At 31.6% G+C, this 25,704-nt stretch overlaps 1 protein-coding gene across 2 annotated transcripts in view; it reads left to right on the forward strand.

Moving 5' to 3' along the window:
• Window positions 1-25,704, forward strand: part of LOC143198586 (kin of IRRE-like protein 1) — a 684,992-nt gene that overhangs the window by 300,139 nt on the left and 359,149 nt on the right. The window lies entirely within an intron of this gene.

Raw genomic sequence — 25,704 nt, forward strand, 5'->3', positions numbered from 1 at the left:
TTACTATGTAAAGTTATACTTTCTCGCAGCTACAATAAGCTTAATGCTGTTATGTATATATGTAATGGCATACGGTTTCTTTGTTTGATAACAGCTTCATTCCAAGTTAATTATGAACAATGATATATTGCAACAATTATTTTTCTAATTGACTGATGTCGATGTACTAAACTTCAAACCAAAAATTGCTAAACTAAAAAACATGAGTTCCATATTACTCATATATGTTATCATATATATTTATATATCATATCTATATATCCACCCTGGAAAAATTACCCTCAATAAGGACAATAAACCTAAACTTCTCTAACTTGTAACTGCTAGCCGTATCTGATTAGAAATTCTATTGTTTTTATAGACAAAACAAGGGTTACTTGAGTCAACCTAGGCGATATTCTCATTGTTTCTGACACACTCTCACCTTTTACCAAAGTCCCCATTTTGAAACAGTAGAAGAATTATCAGAAAATTAAAATTAACTCCAAGCAATTTGTTCTATCATAAAACACTGTTTTTATCCACATTTCTCCAGTTCTACTATTATACCCGAACTACTGCACCTATGTTATTTACAAATTTCCAACATTCAAATATACAATTCGCTAGGAAGTTCTAAAATAATCCCAAGGTTCTATTTTAAAACATTTTAGTTCGACGAAAAGACAGAGCTCTGTTGAAATATTAGGTTGACAGATAGGTTATATCATGATGGTTATATCCTATCCAAATTTAGGCTCCTTAGAGAATATATTTATCAACCTCAAGCATGTCCGTTCTGAAAATGGATACAGCTTGAAGGAAATTAATAATATTCATATAAATTGCAATATCCCTCAAATAAAACATAACATTGAATGCTCATATGCAAAAAAGAAACAGAAGACGGCTGAAAAATATTCTTTTGCAGTTCACCCCTTTCTTCAACAAACAACAGTACCGCATCGGTTACTAAAGAAACTTATCTAAATTATGTAAACACTACATGGGACAAATAGTACTTCTCTAACTTAATAGCTGAAAAATAAGTCTGAAGCATAATAAGTACACACCATCCTGTTGGCTGAGACTGGTAACTTGAAGGATACCATATGTTATTAACAAAATTGGTCATTCGACAGCCGAATAAATAGCTGTAAAATAATGCTTAGGATCTTTAAAATTACTTTTGCCAATTGTTTTCCTGATTGTTTAGCTGACACCAATTGGGCCAAACGTATTACTAAACCATGCCTGCCGGCATCACGAGTCTTTATATTAAGCAGTGGGTCAATTTAATATTTATAGTCTAATGTGTACTATTAATATTAATTTTTATTCACTTATTCTTTGTTTACAGCATTAATATGTAATTAATTTTCTATTTTGGTTATTGTTACTATTATTGGGACTATTGTTATTCGTAAATAACTTTTAACGTTTTTTCCTTTATTTGTTTTTTTTATATATTTACTAAAGAGGGTTTATCTGGACTGGACTTACTGACGCGGGCTTCGAACCACTGTCCTCGGCATTGAGCTAACTGTCTGGCCAGCGGCCAACTTAGATACCATCCCAGAAAAGATCCAGTCGTGATCATACATGGTAATGTTAGAAGTTTGTAGAAAACAAAGAACATGAAAACAAGGAAATTGCTTGTGGTCTATTTACTAAATTATATATGATAGTTTCCGGGTGTAGGTATGATCCTATCGCCTTGATCACTGCGCCGACCAAGGCAACAATCACTTTATATATTGCATTTCAATTTCCTTTTAAATCCGTAATCCCCTATAACAGATACGAAGTTTCTGGTTTATGTAAATATGCTATCAATAACCGTATATTTTCAATCTCCGATAAATCATTAAATATTTTATGTATTATATAGCACTGCGCTTGAAAATCGATGAAATACCTTTGTCTACTATATGGACATAGCCCTGATAAAGCTGCCTACAAAATTGCATTTAGATCTCCATTTAATGTCGATTTTATAAACATTGACGAAAGAGCAATTTCTTTCAGTTTCTGTTATTTTATTATCTTGCATATATAAATATTTAAAACGCTATAGATAATTTAATCAAATCCTTTACCCCTACCATCAAAAAAATTGTTTAATGTTTATTTCATTCTTAAAAACGTCTGTCACTTCGTTTTAGATTATGTTTGTTCACAAACAATAAGTACAAATAACAGATATGCACATAAAAGAAAAACAAGTCGTATAAAAAGAAAAGATTCCCCCCTGTTTGTGTTCATTCGCGTCTTTGTCCATTTAGCTTTATTGTTTTTCTTCAGGATCAATTTCTCTTTTTGATTGGAAACGAGATTGATGGCCAATTATTGTTTTTGCTTCATTAATAAACAATTTGGTAATCATTATGGATGCATCGTTATGACAGAAACTACCGTGACTTTTTTCTGTGCAATATAGGTTTTAATATTTTCCTTTTACGTTCTTAGACTTTTATATTTTATTTTAATATTTAGTTATGCCTTTTTCATTGATCTGTTTATCATATAAAATATCTTAAATGAAGTTTTTAGAAAACGATTGAATTATTGATGTAACTTCAATTGTGAAAAGAGTAATATAAATTTGAGGAACAAAACAAAAATTCAACACGAAATGATAAGGAGTGCTTACTTAATACGAAAAAAATTGTATTATTCTTCTAAACTTCAGGTACTCTTAGACCAGTTTTTAATTTTTATTAGGAAAGATTGATCTATCAATCGGTGCCTGTATATGTAGCCTATCCAAAGTAAAATCTCACGTCATTTTAAATTATGACGTCAAAAGTTTGTTGAAATATTGTCGCATTTCCCACTTCCACAATTCCACCATTTGTAATTTTTTTTATCTCCTTGCAACATATCCAAATAGTTTTTGCTTGTATATTTCTCTTGCCCTTTTTATCTATTATAGTTATTCTTGCAACATCTCATAAGAATTCGATTTGATTGAATATGCAGTCATAGGGTAGAGGCGTGCGTAAAACCTCTGGAACCATATAGTTCAGACATCTGAACTGCTATGTACCTTTTTTCAGTATTGTTACCAAAACAGTACCAAGTAACAATTTGAAATACTCTATATAGTATCTTCAAAGCTTAATTTATGTTTTGCAAGCCATTACCTTAATTACATACTTTGCCGACCACTTGTTAGTATGTTTTTGTTATATTGCTGTTTCTAGTATAAAGAGCAGTATATCTGCAATGAATTATTAAAACATATTATGATTTACAAAACCTAACCAGATGTTATTATTTTACCTTCTTCCATCAACTTTTGTTGCCTTTACACACATTTTATCAGCTTCTTGCCAATGATGGTCTCATTAATTTTAATATATGCTTATAAAAATTGTATTCTTTTAACAGCAATATCTGGAAGTTTCATTGGAGTTCTTCGTAAGTTATCTATATACTATTTAAGTTCTATGCTTCCTAACAGTGTTTGAAGTGATGCCTTATATCCCTCAAAGAGCTGCATATTCCTAAGTTTTCTATAGACAAAAACTACACCCTGTTTTTATATATTTCATAAATATAATCTTGAATAGAACTATCATCAAGGTATGTAGATACTTCCTTTTCTTTGAACACAAAGTTATACAGTTATTCTTTGTTTGAGTGGTTTTAGTCAGTGTCTGTACTAATATTCAGTGCAGTTGCAACACAATAAAACTAGTTCCAATAAAATCCCCAGCAGCTTAATATTTAATAGTTATAATAGTTACCCCTCTAACACATTTTATTGGTAAGAACAGCTCCCCATTACCTCGTTCATGTTCGAAGTTATTGATTAGAAACCTAATCTATTTCTGATTGGTTGCTTATCGACATTTTCAATCAGAGTATTACAAATATTAAGCAGCGATTTGAAATTTATCAAAACAAGTAAAGTGCCAAAACAGCTTTTGTCGGTTTATAACGTCTTATTAATGTTATGAAGAATTTTGCAGACATAGGACAGCCGAATGACTTTTGCAGGCCGATTAGATTACATGTTGTACATCTTGATGATGTGAGTTCACTGTTACATCGAATATATATATATATATATATATATATATATATATATATATTCGATCAATGATGTATTTCGCGTTGACCTTTCCAGAAGCTGGTCGCTGCTTTTTTTTTTCGGCGAAACGCCGGTCATTTTTCTTGTCGCGTCGTCGGGGCACGTAGTTGAAAAATCCCACCCGAGATGCCAGTAAGACCTTTCCTGGCGGCTAAAGAATCATTGAAAAATGGGCCGTCGGGTCGTACCGCGCCAGCGTCTCCCCCACCTCGCATTTGATTAGATCAGGTATGGCGGCCCTTTGTCACTGTTTATGGCGCTGCAGACCTGTCTAAGCGCCGTGCCCAAATCGTAAATATCGGCACCAGCGACAGAACGAGTCACGTAATGCCCTATAAATTCTTGTTTCGAATTTTAGCGGGTCGGATTTACCTTCGCAACGTTGAAGATGCTGTATTTGGTTCCTACTTTGCTTGAAAAAAAATCGTAGTGCAATGGGCTGTGGAAAGGCTGAGCAAATTTACCAAAACAAAACGGTCAAACCAAATCGATGATGTTAAAACCGCAGCACAGACAACTGGGTATTTCAAATTATATTAATTTTGATCATAGCTAAATTCAAGTATTGTATTCTAAGTTAATGCGGCAACATTGCGACATTGTGGCATCCTAAATTTTGTTGACGTGCATTAGCTGTTTTATTGGATTGATTATATGTCTCCGAAAATAATTATACTTAATACTTAATACTTTTAAAAAATCCTCTTAAGGGCATATTCTTACAATACATTAATATATGAACAAACGAAAAAATGATTTTTTTCCAAATTCCATGAGCTTTTTAACAGATAGAAATGGGTTTCAAAAAATTGAATTACTGTATTTTTCCTGAAATCTTTTTTTTATATTTCGGTCTGCTTTTATATTTTCCTTTTTCAACCCGACAATATTCCTTTTTATTTTTCATTTCTAACGAGAAAAAATATGTCAATAACAACGAGCTCGCTGGTTTCGAGATAATTAATCACACATTTTATCCTTTGTGGAAAGATTCTCGCGAACTGACACAATTGGGATGAGCGGGACAGAGCGTCGCTGATAAGGACCCAAACGACAGAAAAATCAATTTCAAATTCATTTCTAATGTTAGTTTGCTAGCTCTGTAGCAATGGGCGGTTTTATATTTCCTTTTGCTGTTTTACAGATGGGCTTTTCTTGCTTCTGGGCTACTGGATAAACAGGATTATTTCGGTTGGTTTTATTTTAGTGCTATTTTTACCAAAAATTTAGTACACGTCTAGTTAAATGATTAATTATGTATATGCCCCATGAGTTAGCGTGTATGTCTCCTTTCTTAATAGATATACATCACTGTCTTTACTGAACAAAGATATTCTAAATAACATTACACCCCTACGTTAGATATTATGTATATTAATTTTAAATACTCTAATTCTGCCAACGTTGAATGTCTCCCAAATTGTTATCAATGTTTTGCATTGTTAGCGAGTATAATTTCTCCCAAATTTACGATACCGACAGGCCTCTAATTTTTCTATTCCATTTTTGCAGCAACTTCCAAGTAAACTACTGCGTTAGTTATTCGTTCGATAAGAAATAAGAAGGAGATAAATTTAGGGAACGCGCAGAATTTTGAAACAATTTGTTGATAAGTTAATTTATGTTATTTTTTTTGCGCTGTGTGAACAACTCTGTTTATTTTGATGAAAAATAATTATAATTTTTTCATGTATCAACCGGGTTTGTTCTTACCAATGTTTGAAAGCATTTGGTCTAAAAGTTTATTATAATAATGTGAGTTGTGTTTTTTTTTTCAGATAGTTTAGATAAACAAAATTCTTATTTTATCACCTAAGACCGACCTAATTTTTTTTTGGAGTTGCTTTCACAATATATTATCTGTATTAACTTAGAATCATAGCTACGTTATATCCATAGTGACCATATACTAGATAAAATTGGCCACATCGAAATTGAAAAACAGAATATTGGTATATAAGTTGAAGATTTCACTATATATGCAAGTAATATGGTTGAAAGTTGAGTTTAGAACATTAGTTCTTCGACAAAATAAAAGGGTAAATAATGATACCGAAATCAGTTCTTCGGCGAAAATTATATACAGATTTAGAGTTAACTCTCTTTAATACTTTTTGCTTTTAAAATACCATATAAATGTCTTCCAAAAATTTTATGGAAAGCCATCAACAGAAGAGGTAATAGGTACTACAACCATTTTCCAGGAAACTACACAATGCTGTGATGGGATCCATAATTTTGAAAATTTTTGCGGATATATTAAACAAGTTGATGATATGTTGAGATTTTGGACATGAAACGGGTAGTTTAGTAGCAACAGAACAATAGAATGCATAATGGCATTGTTTCTGATACGCAAATGAAATAACTTTCTTCGATTTTACCCAATTCAGACGGGACAATGACCTCGTACATTTTTTTGATCCATTCTTTAGGAGGTAGGTGTTATACCACGTTATTGTTAACGTGCCTGAGCACGAAAATTGTATATTCGAAGGCGAGTGCTTATGTTAAGTTGGTGATGAGTGACATGTCTCTAATTAAGCAATTTGGTTTACGTTCAAATAGATTAAAATACTCAGTATGATTTTGTATCGCCGTTCAACATGTCGTTTCTTTCCCTCAATAAAATAATATTCTATTGTATATTAAGAGTTTTATTGTATCCGTTTGGTTGGCGTAGTGATTAAAACGTCAAAACGGTTCTTCTGCTGTTGGGATAGTCGTGGGTTCGAATCCTGCTGAGGCATGGTTCTAAATTCTTATATCTGTGATTATTATTTGTGGTAAGTATGATTATGCAAAATGCAAGAGTGTAAAATTGGACAAGGAATATGACCCCATTCACCAGGCTGGATAAGACCGTATGTCTTGCGGATCTCCAAGTTGGTCACTGGCCAGTAGGTAAGCTTAATGCTGAGGACTATGGTTCGAAGCCTACGTTAAGCAGTAGGCCCAATTCATTTAGTAAAAAGGAGACTCTTTGAAAGCAAAAATAGACAACAAACATAACACACCCGCACTAGTAAGTGGTGGAAAATATTTGTTTAGTATTCTTTTATTCGTAATATCGTGTTTTCCTTAACATAAACCAAAATTATATGCTCTATCTATTTAATTCTCTCCAATATTCTCGGTATTACCGATATTTTCAATAACCAGGAATACTTCAGCTGTCAGATTGCCTCGAGTTAAGGATCAAGGATTTCGCTCTGTCCCCATCCACGTTGAGTAATTCGGAACGACAGTCGAGCATCGCCTAATGCCGACGCTAGCGCTAGAGGCGTCCAACGAAAAACTAGGCGCGGAGACGCGTCGCGCTGTCGTCCTCCATACATTAAAGGAATATTAAATATCTGCCCCACTTTCCATAAATCATGCAAGATGAACGCGTTCGTGTTGAATTCGCCGACTGCGCCATTGTTTATACTAGATTAGAACCGATTCTTAATGTGCAATAGCAGAAAACGGCGTAAGAATTATGGTTTAGCGCCTCCGATATTTATACAGCATGGGAGATGTTAAACCGTGGGATATTTTCTTTTTATTTATCTGATCGGTGGATTTCTGTTGATCTGATCCAAATTTTTAGATGCCGATTTAGATTTTTATGTTTACTTACTTGCACTTAAACTATACCAAATGTATCGAAGATTAGCATTGGGAACTATTGACTGAAAACCACTATCGACTGTTCAGTTATTGACTACTTATAGTTTACTACTGATAGTAAATATCGACTGTTTCAGTCGCTAATTTTGGTTCGACTTATTTTACTACTTTTTACCAGTGACTGTTTCAGTCGACTGTTTTTAAACGCTATTTTCAGTCCGACTGATTTTGTTACTATTTTCTATCTACTATTTCAGTACTGTACTTTTAGTTACTAATTTTTGGTTCTAGCTTCATGCGACTGATTTTTAACGTTCTGGCTCTGTCGTTATAGCCGCGGCCTCGACAAAAATGTAGCCAATTTATGCTTACATAGATTTATATGTAATATATTTAGTTTTATGATTTTTTGGTAGTTTTATTATAAGTAACAATATATTGTATACTAAAATAGCAGGAACGATATTTTTCAATACTGTTGTAAATGTGAATAATAAATAATATAATACTTTTGACCGTTTTTATGGCAATAATAGGTAATATTTCGATTACTCCCTCGATATTTATTAAAAAATATTTCCGATCAATAATAAATAAAGCATTTACTTTATCTTAAAGAATTCTGGTAGTTATTATTCGTTTATCTTTAATTATGTCATGGATTAGTTTTTTTCTATGATTAGGTATATGTTTAATTTTTATTTAGTATTTGTGGTTATTGTACATCTTTTGTTTTTGTTAAGTATTTAGGTTTCCTCCTAGTTTTTTTTATTGTCTACATCTATTATAGTATACTATTTAAAATTAGCAATTAATTAATATTAAAATACGATAATAAATCTAAGATATTCTTAGATAACGCGATATTGCTGCACAAATAAACATTTGAAATCATTTCATCATTATCATAAATTCATAGTCAGCACTCGAGGAATTTATCTACTTCTCAACTAATAAGTTTCTATTTGTACTGAAGGACTTCGACTATTCTTCAATATATCTCGCCATAGTTGTGAAATGTGAGTCTCCTCTTTTTCAGATCGTTTACGATGATCTTGATTCACGCTTTCTTCGAAGCTATTCCCTGTTTGTCTTCCACTCAAATGATCCATTCCGTGATAGGAGACTGATAAATTCGTTCGCCTTTCATTCGACAAACGTAGCCAAACCAGTGAAGTCTGCGTCTCTGAATTTGTTTGAATTTCTTCATTACCAGTCGTTACCGACTAACCTACAGTTTAACTTTGTAATAAATTAAACCTAGAAGTGCCCATCGGCCCCCTTAGTCTCTAATAATGCCTTTATATCAATACTGATGTTTTTATATTAAATACATCTCACTACACTACACAATTGAAGCTCAATTGGCTTGATTCGCTAGAGTCTGTATTCTGTTCTGGTGTTATCCAAGAGTTATAATACGTCGATTCTTACATAAGAATACAGTCTCTCCTCACTGTCTCCTTGCGACTCTCTTGATTTCCCGAATGACATTCGGTATCCTAAGGTCTCAGTATAAGTAATCCGTCCTGTAGTACCTAATCTTTGCGGCTGTTTTTTGGTAATACCAGCTTTCAAAAAACATTTTTAATATATATTATATTCTTTTCCGCATGCATCGAATAAACTCCGAAAGTAGTCCATTAATTGACCTGAAATTACTAAAACTGTTTATAATTTTAATCTTAAACTTCCAATGGATGATTTTAAGGGTTTTAGATTGACCCAAAATGTGTTTCAATGGTAACCGTTATAATAACGATTGTTATAGAAGAAATTATAATTACAAATTCAATATAATTTTAATAAAACATAGCATTTTACTTAACGTAGTTAATTTCAATATAGTCTATTTTATTAATAAAGCCAATCCTGCCAACGAAGTGTGATTTAATTGGATTGAATTGGAAAATTCGGGTTTCTCGCCTGCAAAATAATATAATTTATGTTGTTTGAAGGAGAGTATAATAAGCTCAAAAAAACTTTCTAAAATATAGATTGTCGTGTAGCTAAAACATCATTTTGCAGAAAGTAACCCTATCTATTCTAGACGTAACTTATGAACTTTATCAGCTTAAAAGCTATTTTTAGGTTTTCCATTTTTCTTGGCTTATCTAAGAGTTATATTTCGACCGATAATACAACACTTATTTTTGCTGCTTTGTTATTTTCCTTTTTAAAAATATTCTCGTAAATTTAAGCTCTTACGTCAGCGAATATTGTGTTTTTTTGTCGTTAGGAATTTTTCGATACACTTTAGTTGAACAAAAAAATAACATCGACATTAAATATTGGGGATTCAGCTAAAATATCTATTTTAAAGGAATGATCAGTTTTCATTCACTTTCATCTCCTTTAACTATGCGCTGCAAAACCCTCTTTATATTCTTCCGCTGTAGTAAGTGATAAAATTTAATATTTCTAGACTTTAATTCACATGGTACCTAATGGTGCACTCGTTAACATAAACATTTATAAAAGCTAAGCAACAATTACTACAAATTAAACTCTGTTCATCACTGACATTTGAGAGAATATTAATATTTAAGAATTAGAAATTTAAATTAAATAACATATTGAAATAAGTCAATATTGCTAATAGAGAGCTTTTGTCTCGTCAATTTAATTGATAATAAATTAGTTTTAAAAATTCTACCGGTTATAAATAAAACACCATTAAAGGCTTAAATTGTTTAAATCAAATTAATTGACTTTGTTTCTGATTCGATAAAGTTCAGTCGTTCAGTGAGTTTAGAGAAAAACATCGTCCATAATGGGTTGTGAATTTATTAAAATAAATACGTTTTATTTTTTGTTAGGTTCCAAAAACACTACCCGAAATGAACCAGGCTGGGTAAGACCGGATGTCTTCTGGGTTGATTTCTAAGTTGGTCACTCGCCAGTCGGTACGTTTAAGATCGAGAACCGTGGTTGGGAGGCCCACATTAAACTGTAGGTCCAGTCCAGATAAAGCCATATGTATTAAAGTCTCCTTTTACCAATTATATATATATATATATATATATATATATATATATATATATATATATATGTATAATAATAAACTAACTAATTAAATTTTGTTTGATATTATCTTAATTATGTTTGATATGACTCTAGTGTAGTTGCAATATGACTTTTATACATGTTGAATATATAACATAATAGAGACCATGACGATTCATAATTTTTTAATAAAATGTTTATCAATTTGTTCTCGTTATTCTTTATGTGTTAGCGTTAATTATTATGTATATTATTATTTGATTGGTTAGAAATGTGAAAAACAAACACAATTAAACGTAAGTAATAATCACAATGAAGATGTAAATGTAAAAAGGGATTTATAAGAAAAAATTCGCGAAAGCTTAACTGTAAATAATAATTTTTTGCATCTTAATCCCCAGACGGCGTACTAAGAGAGGGAATTAAAAATATGTATATTTAAATAAAAAAAAATTTGGTTACTAGTTAATATTTGAATAAAATATTTTATAAACAGAAAAATCTGTCTGATTTGCGAAGTTAATATTGATTTATATGATATAGAAAAATGTTTATTAACTCAATAAAACAATGTTAAATACGAATATATGACATTTTAGCATCTATGATATTAAGTGCTACAAAAGCATATTAACATTAATGACACATTTTCCAGCCCTACATTTAATATAAAAATATATGTAACATTGGCCTTTAAATTCTACTAACTTTAGTCATTCGTCAAACCAAACAATTAATAGTTACTTGTCTAATTGGAATATTCTGTTCAGGATTCTTCCACTTTGCATGGCTTTTCGGTATATAATTGGACATAATAGAATTAATTAAAATACACCATTATTCACTATTAAATTAAAATGGAATCCTAGTACCGTTAAGTAACATTTAGATAACATAATAGCAAGTAATAAAACGATATTTAAGTTTCTTTGAGTAAGTCACTTTCTTTGACTAGATATATAAATTGAAATAATAAATTCATCTTTTTTAAAAGCAATGTCAGAATTTGACAGTATATTCGTCTGTGATTCTGTGATTGGCATTGCCTCTTTTACCGGAAGGACTCGTGTTTTGTGGTCATAACTTATAATATAATATGATGCTATATGCCAAAGTATTGTATATTCGACTAGTGATGTCTTTTGATTACTGATTATTTAGTAAATATAACATAATGAAGATATTTGCAGAATATCTGCTGATATACACCTTGTTATATTGTCTCAGAGAAGTAGTCGTGAACATTTGGAAAAATCAACAAGGTAAGATCAGTTTCAATATCAGTTTACGACCTTAACATACATAAAAGTCAGGGAAAATCCAAATAATTCCTTTAAACTGCGGCTACTACACGGACTCCGGTCCGAGGTATCGTTCCCGAATAACGATTTCCGCGCCTTTTTATTATTCCTCTTTCGGCCTTTTCGGTGCACGTGTCGCCAGGACGCCAAAGTCATACGAACTCAGTTCACGAACTAAAACTAAACAGCATAATAAAGTTGAACTATTCGCGGCAAATTGCAAGTACGAGGCTGTAAATCTATGAACAGTTTAATAAAGAAAACGGTCCCGTACGTTTGGAAAGTGAGCGGTTTACTTTTTAAAATCGCATAAGTTTGTTGGATGTTTTATGCGTTTTCACCTGAATAATTAGAATATGCTAGTTATTGATTAAATAATATTAGTAAAAATATGTTTTAATTTTATAATCATTTAGAAACGATGCATATATGTTGCAAATGAATATAAATGAATATATATATATATATATATATATATATATATATATATATATATATATATATATATATATATATATATATATATATATATATATGAAGTGTTTGTAACACAATAACTATTATTTTACGGGATGATCAGACGATCTGTTGAACGGTACCATTCAATCTTCGCACAAGCACTTCCACTTGGCTACATTTCCTCGAATATACGGAGCAAGAGCTTGTATATGAGCAAGAGCCGTATTTCTTGCACGATATAACGCCTTCCTCCTAAATAGTCGACCAAAAGGATGCACGTATTTATCATTAAATTAAGTAAGGAGACGTTACTTCATATCTAACTCCAGATTTGGCGTATTCGCATCTTCTGCATAGAATAATCCATAGAAAAGAATAAACTATAATGCCATTCTTTTCTAATAACGGTAAGTTCTTTTCGAGTCGATTGGTACAGTCGATTAAGTCAAAACAACAAAAAAGTCTAGGATATTTATATTTTAAATCCAAACAGCATCAATTTTAGTTATAGTGGGAATGTTAGGTACCAAATTTATAACACATCATTCTCAACGACATCGAATAGGTCTCAACAAGTGTCAAAATTTAGTGATAACAAGAACAGAGAAGAAAATGAATCTTGTTGTGTTGGAAGTAGTCAAGTCATTAATGAGGTTTGTCCATCAAGAATAATAGCAAAATTTATAGTAACTGGTAATAATTAGACATTTAATTTAAACATATTATATTTTAGTAATGATTTAAATTTTATTTTATAGGTAAGATGTAGCTACAATTTGTTGAGAGTAAAAGTCGAAGAATGTGATATTCAGAGAAGAAGAAATTAGACAGCATTTTCCTGAGATGTAAGAACACTGTACACTGGTACTATGGAATAATTAAATTTGCTAACAAAACTAGACCTGGATCAAGTAAACCAAATATAAAACTCTCAATGACATGGAAAATACAATGCATTATAAGTAAATAAATTATTGTTTTGTAAAAATAATGATGTATTGACTGAGCTTTTTTTCAGTTTAAAAGTACGATAATCTATACATTTTAATATACAATATGTTAATCGAAAACTCCAAGTAGTCAATTCATTGATGGAGTTTGTAAATCAAGAATAGTAGCGATCATAGTTGGTAATATTAGGAGAATTTTAGGGGATATCACTGCTTTTATATATAATGGTGGCTTTTCATTTGGTTTTAATTATATTGGCTGGGTTTGATCTAAATGATTTTGGTCTTTTTTATAGTAATATTTATTTATATGGTTCTCGGATATTTTGTTAGTTGTTCAAATATGAAAACTAATTTATATATATATATATATATATATATATATAAATTGATTGAAAGGATTGGATATGGAGTGTTTTCAAAACATGTATGTTTTTTACTTGTAGCAATTTATGGCTAACTGTCTTTGCGCATTTTCAATCCTTCACGCCATTGAGCGTATAATTTGTGCTGCGACACTTTTGTTCAAACTCCACTTAAGTACTCCAAGGAATGTTTCGGATAACTGCGGAACGATTACCAATCCAGCTTTAATCGGTCTTTTTTTGGTGTTTAATTTTATTCCGCAATTAAATATATTCAAAAGTGAACCGCCTTATGATCTCCAAAATATCGTACCGTCTACGGCACTTATGAAATGTGAACTTTTTATTTTATTTGGTGAATGGAAATACAAATCGACACTGACTGTTTATATCTATTACAATAGAAACCATACTACTATCTCGATGACATTTATTTCAAGACATCTCCCTACTCTCATTAAGACAAAATACGGAGCAATACTATGACGAACTTTAGTTGAGCTTCTAACTCCGCTACAATGTTTACCCTGGCGATGGTTAACCAGAATCATAAATCTGGGGAAATCAAACATTCTGTCCATTCGAATTCGTATGGTATGGTTAGTTCCTGAATTTTAATTACTTTAAGAATGTACATCTCAGAGTATAAAGTATTTTTTAAGAGTCGAGATTTATTTTCACCGCTTTTGCCTATTAAAATAATACGCATTATTTATTTTTATACATTCAAGCCATTTTTGGTACACGATATTTACGATAATCTTGAAAATCAATCTCAATAATCCCGCGGGCCCACGAATCCGTGCTAAATCATAAAAATACCCGAGTTCCAACTCCCAGTAGGACTGCTCTCCCAGCCACGTCACCAAACACCCCCAATTACATTAACTACCAATAATTCTGGCATTTCAATTTCGCCGAAACGCTCCTGCCATTTTACGCTCGACGCCCTCGCAGGACGTAAACCGATTCCTGACGGTCCGTCCGGTCACGTATTGGGCAAAATGGCGTCGATTATTTTTCCACCGAATTTTTTTTCCTCTCTAGCCGAAACCATCTTATTTAATTTGCTCCACTGCTGATAACTGAACCCACTCCTGTAACGCTGCGATAAGATTTTTTCTGGCAACAGGTTAATACCTTTATTGACTTAACGAATATATATATATATATATATATATATATATATATATATATATTTGAACAAATATGAGGTAATACGTTAGCAATTACATATATGGTATCCAAAAAACTGCCTACGATTTTACTAAATGATGGAAGAATTTAACAATTATATGGTTCATTTTTCCAGTTAAATGAGTAAAAAACTATTCATTTCTACATAAAAAATTGGTGTATGTAGTATAATACATACAATTTAGCGTTGATTTGTTTATATTTTATAATTCTAATTATTTCAAAACCTCCAACTAATGCCACTATACGACTAGTATAATAGTATAAAGTAAATAAATGTGCTTTGGGGTGAAATAAAAGATTGTCTATATTAAATTTCTTTAGAATTTATATTTTTTAAGATATACGATATAACAGAAATCAACTTGTTTTTAAAATTAAAGTTTTCACTCAAAAACTAAAAATTCTATAAAAATGATTATGCTACTACTCTCTTCAGAACAAAATTCTTTATAATAAGAAGAGAAAACATAAATAAACGGTAGCTAGAAAATGGAGCTAAATTGTAACATTCTCAGGATATATATGGAAAAAGTGCCAATTTGTTTTACTTCTGTGGCAAAGACAAAAGATTTAAAATACATTTATCCTGGGATGATATAAATGAATATTTACCTTAATTTTTAAATTACATTTTAACTTTTTACTTAATACATTTTAAATTATATAAAAATTCCATAAAATATATTATATTGATATTGTAATGATTGTTACATTATATATTCGTATACAAATTGGTAGCATTTGATTCAGGGAAATATTCTTTATAATGGATGTGATTTTCATTACCTTGCTATAACTCGAACAGAATAGAAAAGAAAAAAAGTTAAAAAAGGTACATAATCGCAGTTCTTCACAACTATATATATGGAAAGTGAAACAATGCTCAAAGACAATGCAGAAAGACAAGAATAGATGTATTTTGGTATGAAAGCAACGAAAGTCGACTTTAAAAATCTTAAAATATATCATTTTTAAGTTATGTAACAAGCTGAATCTAACTCATATTCTAAACTAAATTTATAAGTCTCATTCCATATAGTCTTCTTTTATATTGGAAAATATTATATTCGTCAATATATAGTTATCTAGTAATACCACAACATATTGATTTGCAATATTGGTATCAATAAATATACTTTCTGAAAATGTGAAACGTTACAACATTAAATTGTGTCTTAAATATTTGCATATTATAGGTATAATTCGACAGGGACTAAATAATTAATATCATGAAGACAATTTAATATGGGCCTTGATAATTTAGTGATATAATTTATTACTAAGAAATAAGCATTCGAATATATTTAAAGTGATCCAAACCATTTTATTAATTTGTGTTTTTTTATGATTAATTTTTATTTTCACTGTAATAATGAATTAATAATAAGAATAATAAATTTTGTAACCGAAATAATAATGTTTTAGAGGAAAATCAGTGTTAGTCTGTTTTTTTATTTAGAAGAAAGTCTAATGTTCAATTAAATATTCCTTTATTTATAGATATATTTTGTGGGGTTTCGTTACACCGAACTATAGGCAACGTTGTAAATTATTCAGTTACATTTCCTGTTACAAGTGGATCTAATCCTTGAAAATATGTATACATTGCATGGCTCCACTGATATCATAACCCCATAATATTTTTACGATTTGCTTTTCATGTAACCATCATAGAACCTTTATCTTTATCGTTTTAGCTTTAATGGTTTAGGGTTATTCAGTTCTTATTTACATGCAATCGATGCCAGAGCATGAAACTGCAATATTTAGAATAATTATTAATTATCTCGTATTTATTATAATATCTTACAAAATGTTTTGACTATTGTAAACAAGCTAATTAACAAATATCTTTCAAATCTCCCTTCAATGTAGAAGCATATATTTTCAGTCGGTTTTCCAAATGACAGAAAGTATACTACATTTTTTAAATGGTGTTTTTATTTCGCTTCTGAATAAAACATCCATTAATTATAAGAATCTTATTAGCTGGATTGTAATTATTCGCGATAAAAAAAAGGGAGCCGAAATAATTAATTTAATGTTCGTTAATTTACTCATCAGATTGAATGAGGCCGACGGCTTCCATAGAAAGTGCCTCATCAAGAAAATCAATTACAAAAATCCCAATGAGAAATTATGGCTTCGGGAAAATAATTATTATTCGTTAAGTCTGTATAATAGAAATCAATGGAAGCTGAAAATAATTATAAAGGAATATCCAATACTCCTCGAATAATATATATTTATATTCAATATAATTACTCTCTTCGTGTGTATGTATTTGAATGTTATTGATGACTTTTTTGTTTGTATTTTGATTAATTCGGTACTCTTTTAGGTTCAATATTAAACTAAATAGCTGGCTGCGATAGGGTTACAGGATATTTTAAAATATTTTTGACTTCGACCGGTATATATTTGTCAGAGTCACATTTTCATGATAACCTACATGACTACCTAGATATTAATAGTAATATTGTTGCTAATGTACTAATGCACTAATGTATTCATCCGACCTCGCAGATATTTGCTGACTTGGCATTTTCATGGGATATAGAGAGTGTGTGTTAAATTATAACAATGTATTGAATAATAATAAAAATAACATTTCTAACATATGACTGTATAACTGTATTATTGAAATTTCGTCTACAATTTTCTTAATTTTAACTTAGAAAATGACTTATAAGCAAAATGTCACGTTTTCGATAAAGAACAGGAAATGTCGGTTGACATATACCGGTCTTTATTGCGAACCAGAAAAAGTCTCTCATCTATTATTATATGTTATCAGAACTATTGCAAACACCATTAGCTGGAGCCAAATATCAATCGAAATTGTTTTTGCGTTCTATGATGAGCCTGTTTGTTTATTTTTGGTGCCATTTTCTCTGGGCATGAGATAGAGAGTACGTTTAGTATTTTTCTACATTTTTGCGACTAAATTACAGTCAAAATTAGTTTGTCATAATACACCTTCGATTCAAGAAGAGTCATGTGCCCGGGGATTACACAAAAAAATCATTACACATAGTTTTCCATTCAAAAAGTTTTTTTTTGGTATATATGAATACATATATTCTAGACAAATAATATGAGATTAATTTTTAGAACCAAGCAATTATCTCCACTGACCAGGTCTCTGACGATTGTCTAATAATACTGTTTGTCGCTATTGGAGCTATCTTTATAACATTCCTATTATCTGCCATATTAATGACGTCATAGCAATTTTAACAGATAACGTTTTAAAAACATGAATTTTAAACCATAGAAGTTGTCAGTATAAAATGTTACAAATATTGATAAGGTGCATTACTGGTTTAATCAAATTAATAGAATTTTAATAGGTAAACAAAAGTTTGTCTTCAATATAAAAACGAAAAGGAAAAGGAAGATGGAAAACTTTTAAATAGATAAATCCTCTTAAATTGGTTGTACTAAAGAAAGGTTAAAAGTATTTGTTTATTTGCTTCTTTATTTATCATTTTAGACACTGGTTCAATATATATGAAACGACATCTCGACACAACACTTTTAAAGCTGAAGATACATTATAATCAAACAATAGTAATTATAATCAAGTCACAAAAGCTCGCTGTTCATACACTATATCTGGCACACAAAAATGGCGACATAAACAAGCTGAAACAAACAATGGCGTTATAGAAGTAAGCTACTCGAAAGACTATGTGTGGACATTTCAAACGAACCAATTAAACGCCTCGCAAAAAGTGGTTTCAGTACCTGTATTGGTTAGAACACGCGAAGCAAATTTCTTTGCTATTTAAACTTTGTCTATTTAAGCTAATATTCTATATAATACTCTATGTTTTATTTCATCGACAATGGTCGCACTGGCTATTAGAGGAACGTAACTAAATATGGGGTATAATTTTGTTGTTGGATCAAAAGTAAAAAACTATTTAACTAAATTGTAAATAGTACTAAATTGTATTTTAGATGTACGTTTCAAACTATTAATCAAGTGGAAAACATACAGTTAAACTAAAATCCTATAAATTAAATATATTTTTACATTGTTTAGCTCTAACTTTATTTAAGAAAAAAATATTATTTTATGTATCTTGCGAATTGTTTAAACTGCTGCGAAATGAGAACGCTAAACTGATGAGGTAGAGTGATTGTAATGTTCGAGCGAATGAATTCAATAAACTAGAATACTAGGCATTAAGCATAGCGATTTATTATTGCCAGAGAAAATTTGTCATATAGTACATGATACGAAGTTCACCAAGTCATCTAGTAGTTGATAAATCTGGGGAGCTCTTAAGTATAGTAGTTTATATAAACTCATAATTCCTAGATTATACACTATTAAATGCGTATCATAAACTTAATAAAAACTTCATAGTAACCTAAACGATTTAATTAACCGGCTTTAAAATGTAATGAATGTCCAATTATTAGCCGTCCTCCTCATTATTCGTTGTTAAAACAAACCGACGTGCCATCCTTGCGAATTCGTCGCGCATTTTTAAGGTCTACTCCATCGCGAACCAAAGCCTGAACGGTCCTAACGGCGAGACCCTAGCCGGCCAATAGAAATTCTCATTTCAATTAACTTCATTTATATTTAAATTCGTTTAAATGCCGGCGGGTAGGTCCTTCCATTCATCTGCGCGCTCTTGTCTGCGGATAACTTTAATGCCGGCCGAAATGTTTTCAGCTATATTCCGTCATTATATCGAATGGTTCTCGGTTTAGTTCTATTATTCAACGGTGGGCGGTCCTTTTTACGAACCAGGTCTGTTTTCCTAAATGCCGGTCGTCGGTCGTCTTTTTTTCCGCGTTTCTGTTTCGAGAGGCTAATGGAATTTGTCATTGGTTTACCACATTGAATGGAATTATTAATGTAGAAAAACATTTATTATGTTATATTAAAAAACGAATTACGCCTGGATTCGGCTTGTTACATAAGTTAAAAATTATATATTCTAAAACGTTTAATGTCGATTTTTGTTGCTTTCATACCAAAATACATCGATTTTGACCATTGTCTTTCTTACCACATATATAATAGGTCGATTGGAAAAGTCCACGGCCTGACACATAGATGGCGCTATTAGAATTAAATTCTATGTTTTTTAGTTATCCCTAACCCTCAAAAGATACGTGTTTAAAGTTGACAGCTGTCGGATCATTAGTTTGTGAATTATAGCATTTTGAGGTGAAATTTTGAACTTTTGTTAATGTGAAAAAAAATAGATAAAAGAAATTGATAAAATATTGCTTTTTGCATGGAAAAAATATAGTTTAAGCAAAAACTTGGCTTGATGCCGAGTTTCCAGACACTGCCCCAGGAAAACCAACCATCAAGGATTGATATGCTAAGTTTAGACGTGGTGAAAAGAGAACCGAAGACGTTGAAGGCATTGGACGCCCAAAAGAGGTTGTAACTGACGAAAACATGAAAAAAATCCACAAAATGATTTTGAATGACCGTAAATTGAAACTGAATGAAATAGTTCAGTTGATATAACTATAGTTATATCAACTGAACATGTACATCATATCATTCACGAATATTTGGGTATGAGGAAGCTATGTGCAAAGTGGGTGCCGCGCGAGTTGAATTGACCTGTTACATGCAATCACCTAATACCTTAAAATCGTTTGTATTACAATATGGAAATAAATTACAAATACATTAAGTATCTCAGATACCAATTTCTCATGCTAAATAATATATCAATACCATCTGCTCGACTAAACATAAGATAAATTATTCCTTTCCCTTATTACCTCATTCATCCCTTACTTTTTTTATGGTAAGCCTCAGCAAAGCCTTCAAAATACTTTTAAAGTATTTTCCAATAATTCTCGACCGTGTAACGCCGTAGAGGGAAAAACATCATCGTCATCCTTCCCCCCTGTTCACTCAGAAACTCTATTTGGTTACAAGATTGTTCCAGGAGCGCCCTCTTTGTCCCTACACCCCGTCCATTTGCCGTTCATCGTTTCTAGTTATATTTTTTCTCGGCGGCTTTCTCGACGCTTACATTTTTAAAGCAAATAGTCGTTCCTTTTTGGCGGAAATAAACACACCCTTCGATTTGTTTCTTGTCCCGGTTTTTCTTTGCTGGATTCCCGAACAGACAAACATGGTGGATGGGACGGTGGGTAGTGGGTGCGCGAGAGCGAGAAAACGAGGGGGGGGAGAGAGAAAGAGGGACGCAAACAGAAAAAAGTCGTCGACCGGCCCTAATGTCGAACATATATCTTGCATAGTTCGGATTATGGCCTGGAAAAGGGCATTTTACTTTACCTTTTAGCTTTTTTTTCTGGCGGATAAAATATGAGAGGCCTTTTGCGTTTTCGTGTGTTGCAAACGTTTCAATTTCGAAGATTTTCTTTCGGCTCGTGCTTTTTTCCTCTATTCGTTTGGCTCTCTGATGCCGGTTTCTGGTGTGCTAGGTTTTCTAAAGGAAACAAATTAGGAATTTGTTTATGGATCGGCCGTCATTGACGACAAATCGAGAAACGTTGATCGGTGATGTTGATTTCGTCAAGCAATATTACTTGTCACGCTTTTACAATAGAATTTTTTTAAATTAAAGTTACAAAAAATAGAAATTAATTTTACAGGCAATTTTGAAGAATTGTTTGGTATCCAGTATATTATTATTTTAAAGTTTATTGGAATTTAGACGAACATTGCAGTGCAGAACGTACGGCTACGAAAGACGGATTGTATTAGCTCAGTTTGTCTGCTATCAAAACTTGAGAAACCATTCCTTATAGAGCATACCATAGGAATTTCTATAAAAACAGATCAAAGAAAAACCGACAGGTAAAGGTACAAGTGATACTCATAAGTAGTTTTGTTATAACTATAAGCTGCTGAAAAAAAACCGAAGACATCTTTTTAGATGTTTCCAAAGCTTTCGATCAAGTATGGCACAATGGTCTGGTATTCAAAGCGAAATAGCTTGGTCTACCGAATGACCTAATCTCCCTGATTGATTCATACTTATTTATACAGCCATAATAGTTTATAGGTTAGTTTTATAATATATACATTGAACTTTTTTGCACACTAGTATAGGTAAAGGTCTAGGCGCGTTTTCTTGTGTAGTGGTATCCCCCGAAGGCCTAATCAACCTAATTAACAATAAGAGAGCATATTTATGTTTTACGCTTAGTTCTTGTTTCCTTCGATGCAATGTTTCCTTGTAAAGTCATTGCGATATTATTATATTTCTCCTTAGTTTGTTCTGTTACTACCTTAATGCATTTGCCATATCTGCAAAATAGTTAGTATCATTTTTCTCCTCATACATTTTAACCGAATTTTCAAGTATATTCTGAACAATAACACACATGCTCATAAAGCTTTCAGACTCTCTTATACAATTTCCTACAGTTAAATCATATTAATTATATATTGACCTTTAGTTGTTTCGTCTTTCATCACGCTGTCTTGGTAATTGTCAGCATTGAATCATAAAACAACATTCATAAAGTTTTATTCAATCACTGTCGCTTTCAGAAACGCTAATCAAGTTAACAACTAAGTTGTTTATCTCCAATTTATCAAAAACTTGCTCAAAATTCTACCATTTCTCAATTTCTTCTTCTGTGTCTGATCGAGCTCAAACAAACCGAAGGTGTTATTTTCGACAATGCCTCTTTCCATCAATCCAGACAGTTCTGGTTTGAATATCCCCCTCGACCTGAATGTCTATTGTAAATAATTCTTTGCAATACCTCATATCAACTTAATTGTATTAAATATGCAGTGCTAGGGAGGAAGACGTAATACTCTGTGGCCGTATTGTTTAGTAATCTGATTTACCATGTATCTTTTCTCAGGCTTATTTCTAAAAAAGTAAATTACATAAAATACAATTAAATATTTCATTTGTATTTACTGAGTAACAATTTGAAATAGTTCATTCTTTAACATGGTTTCCTCAAAACTTATTTTATGTACTTTAAGCCATTCCTTAATTGCGGCCTTTGTTGATGCACATGCTAGGATTTTCTCCACCAGTGTAATATATATGTGGTAGATATGGCGCATTGTATATAACAATAACTGATGATTCCTCCAACTTTTGTAAAAGCTGTTTTTCAAGCCACTGTAAAAACAAGTTATGATTCATATTCTCCATGGTAGTCAACCTTAGACTTGAATGAAAACACTTATTCTACACCAGGAATAAAACCATTCCTGTTTCCAGCATAAAGAACTATATGTCTGCAATGAATTATTAATAACTGTTATGATTAACAAATCCTAATCAACAGTTATTCCAACGTTTACCTTCTTCCATCAACTTTTGTTGTCTTTACACTATATTTATTATCATCTTGCCATGAGCGACCCAATCTACCATTCTGAAATATTCATGTCTGATTTAAATATATAAGTTAATATTGAATTCTTCCTTGATTTTGTCATTGGTTTTTAAAAACTATATATTTGTAAAAGCAATCTCCGGAAGTTCCATTAAACCCCTTCGTGGGTCATCTTTCGCCACTTAAATCCTTTATTACCCAACAGTCTATGAAGGGATGTTCAATATCCCGCAAATAGTTGTATATGTTTTGGCTTTTTATGGACACTTTCCAGACTAATAATTTTCTCTGAAATAATTGTATTAAATTATGTTTCGATTGATAAAACTACTTACTGTTTTTATACATTTCGTATATTTGATCTCTGATACAGCTAACATCAAGAACAGGGTTTCTTTTTGATGAATTTAAGGTTATATTGTTTTTTAATTTTTGAGATATTTTACTGATCGTGCCGCGATTTGAAATTTATTAAAATAAAGCGTTAAAACAACGTTTGCGGGTTTATAATCCATAATTATAATATTTTGAAGAATGTTGCGGACATTTGACAAACGGTTTTTTTTCATCGGTTATTCTATCCCTTTTTAAATATAATAAATTAAGAAGGAAAATATTGTCTGACTGTTAAACGAATTTACAACGTTCGGCAGATATATGTTTATAATTGAAGTATGTGGCACTAAATAATCTCCATTAAGATATTTTAAGATTACATTAACATGCCTGAACCTTAAATTTAACTAAGTCATTTTTTTATTATTTTAAGGCAATTAACCACAAAAAAAATAATTTTAGTGGTCGTTAAACAACCTTCTCTTCATTTTTTATGTCGGTTTATTCCCGCTTAAGTAGATTAACACAGCAAAATACGACTAAATCTCCGATATTTCGGCGGTAATTTGCTTTCAATTAGCATACTGACCACTTAAGTTGTAATTTTATTGGACCGCAAGCGAAAACTAATTTTATTACACTTGTAAAAAGCGACCGTTTAAGTTTTATTACAATTTCAACCGCGATTTTACCGCAATTTATGGCAAAATTAACGGTTCTTTATGCGGCAAAGTTAATATAACCGACGGCTTTATATTGTTTTTTTTTGCGCTCCGTTAGGGGTAGTTAATAATTTTCTCCAGCGGTGTCCTGACGTAAAAAGTTGAACGATTACAATAGTTCATTGTGCCGACTTGGCTCGTCGTAGAAACGAGCCAAGATTAATTTAAAGAAATAATTTCCGAAGGATTGCTTATCGGTATCGAATATGGTAATTAGAGGACATGAGGAGCATTGATTATTAATGTGTCGTCATTGTTTTTTTGAATACGAATATCTTAATATATCAAGGTATCCGATGCAATTTTATTGTTACCCGTAATAAAACAAGTCTTCTATATAAAATAAAAATCAACTTTTTTTGAGAATAACATAATTAGACCATAGTATATTTCAATTTTACTTACTAGTTCACTAATTTATTAACTTAATCGTGTTCTTCTCATAATTGAGTAAGAGAAAGCCAACCAGCTGGAGAGCCTCTGTGTTTGTTTTCTAAAGTTGTAAATAGAGAATGCGAGGCCGAAATCCGAAGTTCGGCTCAAATTTCGAAGAAAAGCCACACACGAATGCTTATTGCAGTATGTTAAGCTGTTAATCGGACCGAGACAGGACTAAGCACACATCCGGAACGAGAACGAATCGAAAAGGAAGGACTGGCGCGGTCTCTGTACGGAAACTTTGGTCAGCGTCCGGCCTCGACCGGCAACATTCGCATTGGACGTATCTATTCACGAAGTTTCTTCGTCTTTATGCAAATAGCTATATCTAAGGTCTGTCAGATTTCTGTTGGAAGTAGCAAACAGCATCGTTTTTTCTCAACTTTACTGGCTGGCTGGGAAACTTTACGATTTAGTAGAAAATAACCAACAAACTTACTCTACAATAAAGTTCATATTTTATTACTAAAAATAACAAAAAGTTACTGAAGATAAGATACAACACAACAAATAAAATTTTTTAATAAAGAAACATTGATTAATTTTTAAATTAGCTCTATGAGCATATTGTACTTGTTACAATCGGTTTGGTTCTTTATGGTATGGTATGGTATGGTATGGTATGGTTCATTTAAAGACGACAGCCCTATTCAAACACTCACTACCGGACTGATTTGGCAAACGCAGAAAAATTCCGTTTTTTTAACGCCTTTCCATACTAAAAAAAAAGAATAACAATGCGTTGCGCTATGGCGATCGGCACTTGACGTTCACTCATGGTCGTAGCACATGCATGAAATATGAACTCCCAAATAAAAGTACGCCACACTGTTCGTAGGAGACCCAGCTACCACATACTCAAGCCACGACCTTGAAAACATACATGCACACCATCTACAGCGTTTGTCT

This window comes from Rhynchophorus ferrugineus, unplaced genomic scaffold, assembly GCF_030347505.1.
Source record: "Rhynchophorus ferrugineus isolate W39M unplaced genomic scaffold, kcgeb_rfMv2 rfM6, whole genome shotgun sequence".
NCBI lineage: Eukaryota > Metazoa > Arthropoda > Insecta > Coleoptera > Curculionidae > Rhynchophorus > Rhynchophorus ferrugineus.